The following is a 9,612-nucleotide window of genomic DNA, read 5'->3' as shown; positions in this document are numbered from 1 at the left end:
CAGCCAAACGGCAAGACGTACGACCAGGGAGCTTAGAGATGGGGCCTCTGGCTCAGGCACTGATTTCCTTGGACGGCCAGGCAGCGTGTGAGGTCACCGAGCCTCAGAGCCAGACAGGCCTTAGTGATGGGTCCAAGTCCTTCACTTCATGGGGAGAGGAAAAGCCTTCTCTGAGATCATGCAGCCAGTCAGGGCAGCAAGATTCAAGGAGGATGGGGAGCAGCTCAGGAGATGAGGATGGAGCCCAGCCTGGGGAAGGAGCCTGAGAAAGAGGGCTGGGGGTCCAAGCAGCCCAGGATGCTGCTGTGTGCGGAGGGCTGTGTGCGGAGGGCTGGCTCCGGATGTCCTTGGTTGGAGCCTTTTGCCTGTTTTCCTAGCCCTGACCACAGGCACTAAATGCCCCACCTCAGGGCCTAGACAACACAGCTGCTGTGATCTAGGAGGGGCTGTGCCTGCCTGCACCCGCTTGTGTTCTGTAGGGGTGACCTCTCTCCAGCTCTGGTGAGATTAGTGTTCAGGCAAGGTGGGTAGAGGGACTGGAAAGATCTCCCACTTTCCTGAGGGCCTGAGGAGCACCCACAGAGGAGGGGAGCAAAGGGAGTTGGGGCTCAGCCTGTGAGCACAGAACACAGCCGATGCCACGCTCCTCCAGTGTTTAAGCTTCACTGGCTCCGTGTCCAGGCAACCACTGCGTGGTCTGGTTTGAAGCTCCCCCTCCTTCCCAGTCACAACTCTTCAGCGCATGCGGACTGATCCATCTGATTACTGTCCGCTTGGAAGGAGAGCTGCAGGCAGGGGGATGGGGCGCAGGTGCACTTTGAAGGTGCAGTGGGTGCAGCAGGGAAGGGCGATCCAGGTGGGGGCCTCGGTGGGGGCTGCCTGGTAACCACGACTCAGTCTGGGCAGCATTAGTTGGGCAATGGAAAGCCGACCATGAAACGCGGGGGCTGTGCAAGCCAGTGCAGCGCAGCTCCCAGGTGCCAAGGTGTGCAGCCTCTGAGGCAGCCCCTACAGGCACTGCTCAGCAGAACAAACTCTGAGGGTCCTGACCAGGCCTTGCCAGGTGCTGAGGGATTAGGTCCAGTGGTAGGGACCTCAGGGACTGGCCACGAAGGGCAGAGTTTCTTTTTATCCACCCCCTCGAGCTTTCTAAGCGAAAGCGCCTGCCCCTCCCTGAGTTCCCAGGGCTCAGACACAGATGCAGGCAACTGAGATGCACAAAGGATGCTTGGGAGCCAGCCGAGCCATTTCAAAGCCAGTGTCTTCATCACGGGCCAGCGTCTGTGGCGTGGAACTGGGAAGCCTTTTCTACAGTTAGTATAAATCAATGGTACTTTGTTCCTCTCCTGTTGAGTTGGGGGGATCTGGTCTACTGGTGTTACAGTGTTACTCTTCTCAAGAGAGCTTATGAAGGGGGGAAGAGAACTCGCGGGTCTCTAGGCTTGCTGCCCCAGTGCCCCAGTTTGAAGCCAGATTGGAGGGTCTGACATCCTTAAATATCCCCACTCGTTCTTCAGCCCTCTGGCACCTACACTTAGCTCCATCTGGATTCTCTTCCTTCTATTCACTACAGTTTGAAGACCACAGCTTTGCTGACTCCTTCATTCAACTAGTGTTTATTGAACACCTACGTGCCAGGCATTATTTCAGTCGATCAGGATGTGACAGTGACCAATATAAAGATCCTTCCTCCGCACAGCTCTATTCAGCTGCTTGAAGACGTGAAATCCAGGCCTGAACTTAGAGCCAGTGCCTTTGCTCACAAGCACATTCCTGGTGGGCGGAGTGAGGGGCCAGGGCCCCCTGTGTGGGGGTGCGTGGGGAGAGTGCAGGGTGTGTTAGAGTGATAGCAGATAAGACAAAGGCGAGCGGAGCAAAATGCTATAAATAAAGAGGGGCTGGAGGGCAGACAGCTTCATCAAGGTAGACCAAATAAGGCCTGGAGTGGAAGGAAGGTAATCTGTCTCCCCTGCCCTCCCCTCCCCAGCATTGTGACTGCTTTGTCTGGGCTCTGTCACCACCCTGATCAAGTGTCAGGCCCAAGCAGGGGCCATTTGCTGTGAACGTGCCAGCGGGAGTTCAGAGGAAAAGTTGCTAAAATTACTACCAGGAATGGGAGGGGGAGGGGTGCACCAGGGCAAGTTAAAGGAGACCTCGGCGTGAAAGGAGGGAAATAAGAAAGGAGCCCCCAAACCCATGGGATGGGAGCAGGAGAGGGGCAGAAAGAGGCAGGGGTCTTCGGCCAGGAAGAGGAAGGGGGCACGGTTGTCTGCGCATTTGGGAGGGGGGACGCAGCCTGGAGTGGGGCCCAGCACTCCAATCTGCCTGCCCCCAGAGCCTCTGACCTTGGGGAGACCCCTACCCTGGCTGCACACGAGCCTGGGCTTAGGGCCTGAGCTTTGTGCCCGTCTCAGGTTTCCCTTTGCAAACAGCTGCTCCTTCTTGTCATTCTTTTGTCTTCCTGCTGACTTCCAAATCTTTGTGCCCCTCTGCACCCTGCCCCCACCCCCTTGTCCAGAGTCTCTGCTTTCGGACAGACAGTGGACAGCTGGAAGGGGCTGAGACTGGCCCTGTTTAGTTTGGGGTGCTGGGAAAGGTAGATCTTACCCTCGGGGAGTGTTTAGAGGGGCACAACTCACTAAAAGAGAGGCTTGGTGGGGTGAGAATAGTTTGGATCCAGGCTGGAGGTCAGAGAGCTTACGAGGGCCACCCTGGCAAGCTTTGGAGTCGGTCACAAAGGTCCACTTTGAAACGCAGCCCCTTTCCCAGCTGTGTGATTGATGTCAGTTATGGAACCTCCCTGAATCAGTTTCATCATCTGTAACATGGGGATAGTCAGGGGCTAAAGACCAGGACTTCCCTAGTTGTCCAGTGGTTAGGAATCTACCTGCCAATGCAGGGGACATGGGTTTGATCCCTGGTCCCGGGAGATCCCACAGGCCATGAAGCAACTAAGCCCATTTGCCACAACTACTGAAGCCTGCACGCTCTAGAGCCCGAGCTCCGCAGCTAGAGAAGCCACCGCAATAAGAAGCCCAGACGCTGAAACAAAGAACAGCTCCCACTCGCCACGACTAAAGAGAGCCGCACCTGCTGAGCACTTTGGGGTTAGACCTGGAGCCCTGCGTGCTGCCTGCTCTGCTCCAGACCCCAGTTGGGGACCCAGCACAGACCCCCACTCCCCCACTCGAGGCCCTCTGTTCTGATCACAGGCATCTCTGGGGCAGCATCCTGTGGCTGTCAGGCCTGAATCAGCCCAGGATATAGACAGACCGTAGGATTTAATAGGAGTGGATGGTAATTCTCAGTGAGGAAACAAAAGGATGAGAAATCAGCCACTCCTTCCCAAGAGGAAAAGGTGTTCTCTGTGTTTTTTGGTCAGAAGTCCCCTTCAGCAGGCCTCCCTGGGATGGTCACCCGTCTCCCCACCCCCACTCTCACATAAACACAAGTGAGTGAATACAAGCACACGTGCCTACACACTTTACACAAACATGGGCGTGTGTGTGTATATGTGCTAATTGCTCAGTTGTGACTGACTCTTTGTAACCCCATGGATGTAGCTTGCCAGGCTCCCCCAGTCCATGGAATTCTCCAGGCAAGAACACTGGAGTGAGTTGTCATTCCCTCCTCCAGGGTGTGTATGTATACATCTCTGCAAAACACCTGTGGTACAGAGTCAGAGCTATATCTGTAGCCAGTGCCAAGACTGTTTGATGAACTCACCAGAAATGCCTCTCTCCCAGCCGCTAGCCTATCTCATTCTTCCTTGGTGGGAGAAGAGGCTGGAGGCAAGGAGACCAGAGAGGAGGATAGGATAACCATCAAAGTCAGGAGAAGAGTGGGGAGAGCAGATGCAAAAAGGAAAGAAAGGGCGACGCTGGAAGAGTTTCCTTTTTTTTTAATTGATTTTTTATTGGAGTATAATTGCTTTATAATGTGTTAGTTTCTGCTGTATATCAAAGTGAAGCAACTATATGTATATATATTTCCCCTCCCTCTTAAGCCTCCCTCCCCCGCTCCCCCCACCCCCTGCCAATCTCACCTCTCTAGGTCATCACAGAGCACCAAGTTGAGATCACTGTGTTATACAGCAGTTTCCAATAGCCATTTTACACATGGTAGTGTCTAAGGAAGAAATCAAATGCCTTGCTGACAGATCGGATGCAGGAAATGAGGAAGGAAGATTCATGAGTGTGTGTTCCTGGGAAGGATGGGAGTAGCAGCAAAGGGAAGCAGCCTTTAGACAAGCAGGAAGAGGACAGAGTGTTTGGTTCAGGGGAGTTGGAGGTAACAGTGGGGAATCTGATGAAGATGGTTTGCATCCTTGTAGGAAGTTGGAATTCTGGTGGGCAGGGCTGGTACGTGAGACCGACTGCCTCGGGGGGTGGCTGTCAGACTGGAGAGCATGGAGAAGGCAAGGAGCATGGGAAAAGGGCAGTTTCCTCGAAGCCAGAAGAAGTTCTTCAAGAGGAGCAGGTGGCCATGGTGTCAGATGCCAAAGACAGACTGAATGTCAGGGAGGCGGAGAGGAGGAACTTGGGTTATCCTGGAGCAAGCGCCTTCTGCAGTCTCAGGACAGATCCAGGCTGCAGAGAGGTATTAAGAAAAGGATGAGTGGACAGGAAGTGGAGGCAGTGGGTGTGAGCCCTGCATTTGAGGAGCTTGGCAGTGAGCTGAGAGATTAGACAGCAACCAGAAGGGGAAGAAGGCCAAATAACATGATTTGTTTTGTTTTGAAAATCGGGCAATCCTGTACTTGCGAAGGGGGATGATAAAATAGACCCTTGTTTTGTTCTCCAGTCCCTTTTACATTTTCTGGTTCTGTTTTTCTTTTTTTGCTTCTCTCTTTCTGGAAGCCAGAGGGGTGGTTTGGAAGTACTTGGAGGGTTGAGGTGCCCGCCTCCATGAAGTGGGCTTGCAAATGGGAGGATTCTCAGCCTGCTCACTCCTTATCCCCAGAGATGCATGCAGGGAGATCACAGCGGAACATGGGGGCAGCCACACTCTCATCCTGTGGCCCTCCCCGACTGGCCTGAGAAACGTCTGGGCCTCCTGTGTTCCATGGTGTGAGGACCAGCCCAGGGCTGGAGGGCAGAAGTGTAGCTCTACAAAGTGATCTGAAAAATGAGTAGTACCCGTGACTCAGCTGCTTCTGCTTGCTTATGCCTCAGAATTTTTATTTCACCTGGAAAGATGATGTTCCTGGCTTGACAATACAGGTATCCCTACCTGTCTGAACCCGTAACCTGCCGTGGGATAATGGCTGGTCTCCGGGAGTAGGGCTCTCACTGGTGTTCTGAGAGTATGGAAGGTGGAGGCCAGTCCTTCTCTCTCTGCCCACCGTGCAATGCTGGGCAGCATTCCTGCTGCTGGGTTTGCAAGCCTGGGTTTTAGTGCAGGGCTTTGATTCCTGTCTCTGCTACATACACCTGAAACTTCTATCCAAATATTAGAAACTCATTAAGAACACAGAGAGGTACACACATCACAAAGGTGCTTCCTGCCCTTTGGGAGGGTGGTGAGCAACCTCACTGGGTCTGATTTGCAACAAAGGAGCTATGGAGCGGGCTGCTGTTTCCTCTTGACGGAGCTTTTCAGGGGCAGCTGGCAACCTGACTGCCAGGTCACCCCAGATCCATGAACCAGACCAGGGATTGAGAGCTGGTCAGGCTCCTTGATGTCTCAAGGGACCAGAGCTGGGGTCTCAGCTTCCCACCTGCAGCAAGGAAAGAAGAGACAGTTATTGTGGGACTTTGGACTGACTAGATAAAAAAAGAGCCTGACCCATACTGAGCAGGAAGAGTGGGGAGGAAGTAAGACAGGGAGGGAGTTGGTTTGCTGGGAGTGGGGAAGAGCCAGGAAAGGGTGCGTGGGCAACGGAAGAGTAAGGGGTGAGGCGGCAGAGATGAGGTTCAGCTCTGTTGGTGTTTCAGACTGCAGAGAGAGCAGAGCGGCAGAGCTGTATGTCTGTGCGCTGTGGTGGGAGGTGACCTTGTCTCAAGGGCAGAGCCTCGTGGCTCTGAGAAGTCAGAGCAGGGGGCAGAGTGTCCAGCCCAGCCTCCCGTGCCTGGGCCCCTTTTCTCTGAGATTACAGCCTCTGCCAAGAGCAGCTCCTTGTGTGTGTAGGGGGGTGGGGGGTTGGGAGGGTGACACAGAGCGTAAGGCCCTTTTGTGGTACTGTGTTCCTAAGAATAGCTGTGGCTGAGTTCGAGGAGGTGTCTCCTATGGCCTGCATGTCCTGGGTCTTGTTCTCAGAGGTGCCCCTTTGCCTGGTGTCTGGTGCTGATGGCTTCTAGCTGTTAGGAGAGTGGAGGCTGTCAGCCCACCTCAGCCTCTGCTTGTCCAGTTCAGCTTCGAGAAAGGGGACATAGGACAGAGGGAGAAGTGGACAAAATACTGGTCCAAAAAAGTTAGGAGAGGGGAGGCAAAGGTCAGCAGCCTGGAAAACCTGGTACTCAAAGCTGAAGAGTGTGGGAAGCTTAGGCGGAGAGGTGGTGGGCAAAGGGGCCAGGCGGGAGACAAAGGTGGGGAAAAGGATGAATGGGAAGGACTTATGGGAAGAGGTGGAAAGAAGCGGATCCAGGCAGAGAAGGAGGGAAAATAGGTGAAGGGGCAGGAATTTAATTTATGATGAGGAATTAGGATGGGGCTGGAGAGGAACCAGGGACAGGAGGAGGGGCCGGGAATGGATGGGCTTTGGTGGCTCAGACGGTAAAGCGTCTGCCTACAATGCGGGAGACCCGGGTTTAATCCCTGGGTTGGGAAGATCTCCTGGAGAAGGAAATGGCAACTCTTTCCAGTATTCTTGCCTGGAAAATCCCATGGACGAAGGAACCTGGTAGGCTATATAGTCCATGGGGTCATAAAGACTCGGACACAACTGAGTGATTTCACTTTCACAGAGCAGAGCAGATGGAAAGAGAAGTGGTGAGAGACATGTGCTGGGTGCTCCTACAGATACTGGGCAGAGGAGAGGGTGGGGTGGCTCATAGAAGAGCTTGGAAAAAAAATGCTCCCGAACAAACGCCATTCCTGTGAGATAACAATGCAGTTCCAATCCCTCCCTAATCTCCTGTCCTATTCTTAGCCCTCTGTCCTCTTAGCAGAGAGGCCACAGGTCCCTGGGCTCTGTCCTTCCCCCCGTGCCCTTGGCTAGAATTAGACAGACATGCCTGCATGCCTGCATGGTCATCTGCTAACCAGGGTCCTCCTGCCTTCTGGCACTGTCACTGGAGAAGGCGGGAAGAGGACAGGAAGGTCACTGCACACCCTCTGGACCAGGCAGCACCTAGGCTCCAGGGGGGAAAGAGGCAAGTCAGAGGCCCCTTCGTTCTCAAGGAGTTTTCAGATCAATGAACACACGGCCCACGTGATCACAGGTCCAGAGTGGCAACACTTAACATGGGTAAAATAGCTGAAGTTTTGAGTCTCCAAATGTGGGAATGCAGAGGCAGGGCAGGGAGAGGGAAGGGCTATTAGGGAAGGTTCCTGCGTATCACCAGTGAGCTGGAAGTGGGTCCTGAAAGGTCTGGGTCTTGAGCAACCCCTTCAGCAGCCACTGTGCAGAGCTGTGTGCATCTGGGGGAAATAAGGGAGACAGAGGCTCCTATGTTGACCTTTTGGGCCCAGCCTCCAGGGAACAAGGTTGTCATAGCTTGACAGGGAGCAGCAGCCTCCAGGATTTTTAGGCTGACTGCTATTTCTCAATATTTACTTGAAACTACTGCTTCTTTCTTGCCCAATATATTCTTTTTCTGTTTTCCCCTTGTCCTCCCTCTTGCCTCTGGTCCCTCTAAATATTGTTCATTGTTTTGATATTTTAAATGGCCAGAAGTGATTATGTATATTTTTATCTTGAGGTCTTTCAACTCTGATGAATCTAAATAAAATAAATGCATGATGAATAATGTGCCAAAAAGGGTGAACAGCTGCTGTTAGCTGTTCCTATGAGGGCTCCAATTGCTCCTGCAGAATAAGGGACATAGATGAGATTCCCTGGATCTTATTCAGGGAGAGGGTGGAGGAGGCCTTTCTTTCTTTCTGTTCCTGTTTTTTTTTTTTTTTTTTTAATCTCTGTCTTTCTCTCCTTTCCTTCCTCCCTCCCTCCCTCTTTCCCTCCCTCTTTTTTTTGTCTTTCTACTTTTCCTCTGTCTCTCAAATCATTCTCATTTCTTCCTCCCTCCCTTCCTGTTTTTTCCCTCCTCCCATATTATAAAAGTTTGCTTGTTATTAATACTTCAAAAATACAAACAATAAATCTTCTACCAGACAAGCAAGGTAAAGCTTCTCCCCTATTCACAGTCCTATTCTGCAAGTTGGGAGTGTATCCATCCAGATATACTTTTATATATGTGTGTAAAATACACATTTGGGGATTTTTCTTTTACTGGGATATAAAAAAATGAAATGTTTGTAGTTTTTGAGATTCCTTAGGTCATGGATGATTCCAGGGGTCCCTCCTCAAGTAACTTGCATTTTGAATGAGTACCAGTCTCTCTAGAGGCTAAACAGTAATAAACTCTCAAAAAAGAGCCAAAATGAATTTAAAAAATGAATCCAAGGGGCTCAGGAGGATGTGTAACAGATGCCAACAAACATCCCCTTTCTGTTTCAGCTCATATCCTCCTCTTGGAAGAGGGGTCACTGTACCGAGGAACCCCACCTGGGGGCAGAAGTGCAGGAGTACAGGTGGACTTTGGGGTCATGAGAAATTTCCTAATACAGCAGAGGCTATATCTGTCTCTGCTATAAAAAAGAGATTTTCTCCCCCTACAACTGGTGCAGTGATATAATGATGTCTGATCATTTATTTTGCAAAGCCAATTCTGAATTGTCACATTTTTCATGCTCAGAAATGTGTCTGGTTGTTTTTCTGTTTAGGGGATCTGTAACCTATCCTTTAGGTCACACTTATACCTGTCCTTTATTGTGGAAGTTCTGAAATGACCTCTAGCCAGAAGCCAATCAAAAGTTCTGACCAAGATCCTAATATAGCTGATGACTCTGATGCAGCCCTTGATCTGACAGCTGGTGTGGCAGGGATGGCTGGATTCCTACTGTGAAAATACAAGCCCAGAGGCATCTGAATACCCTGCACCTATTCTCACCCTGCTCTGTGCTACTCCTGCGGGGCCCCCACTCCCCACCAAACACCCCAGACTGAGCCAATCTAAGTATCGCTGGCTTCTGCCCCTTCCCAGACACCTATACCCTGGCCATTCAAAGGGAGCAAGGCAAAATTTAAGGTGATGGAAAAAGAAAAATTTAAGGTAACTTTTATGAATCCTGACAGAACAAGGTCCATAGGATAAGGATCTGAAATATTGAAACATCCTGTCTTTTAAACAGGGAGTTTGTAGAGGATCAAGGTGGGAAGAAGGCTTGAAATCAAGAGAAGAGAAGGTGGAAAGGGAGCATGCAGGGGGTAGGGTCAGTGGTTCCAAAGGATGCTGGCGAGCCCTGGGGAGGCCTAGCCTCTCCAGGCCGTGCTGAGGATCCCAGGGAGGAGAGTGTGGAGATGATGTGGCTCCTGCCCCTGTGAGCTTTTTCTCCTCTCCTGCGTGACCTTGTCACATAGGCAGGATCTGTCCGGCTGCAGGCTCTTGCTCC

The sequence above is a fragment of the Bubalus kerabau genome, chromosome 10 (genome assembly GCF_029407905.1).
Source record: "Bubalus kerabau isolate K-KA32 ecotype Philippines breed swamp buffalo chromosome 10, PCC_UOA_SB_1v2, whole genome shotgun sequence".
NCBI classification, from domain to species: domain Eukaryota; kingdom Metazoa; phylum Chordata; class Mammalia; order Artiodactyla; family Bovidae; genus Bubalus; species Bubalus kerabau.
The sequence above is the reverse complement of the archived record's forward strand: the minus strand, read 5'-3'. Positions refer to the sequence as shown.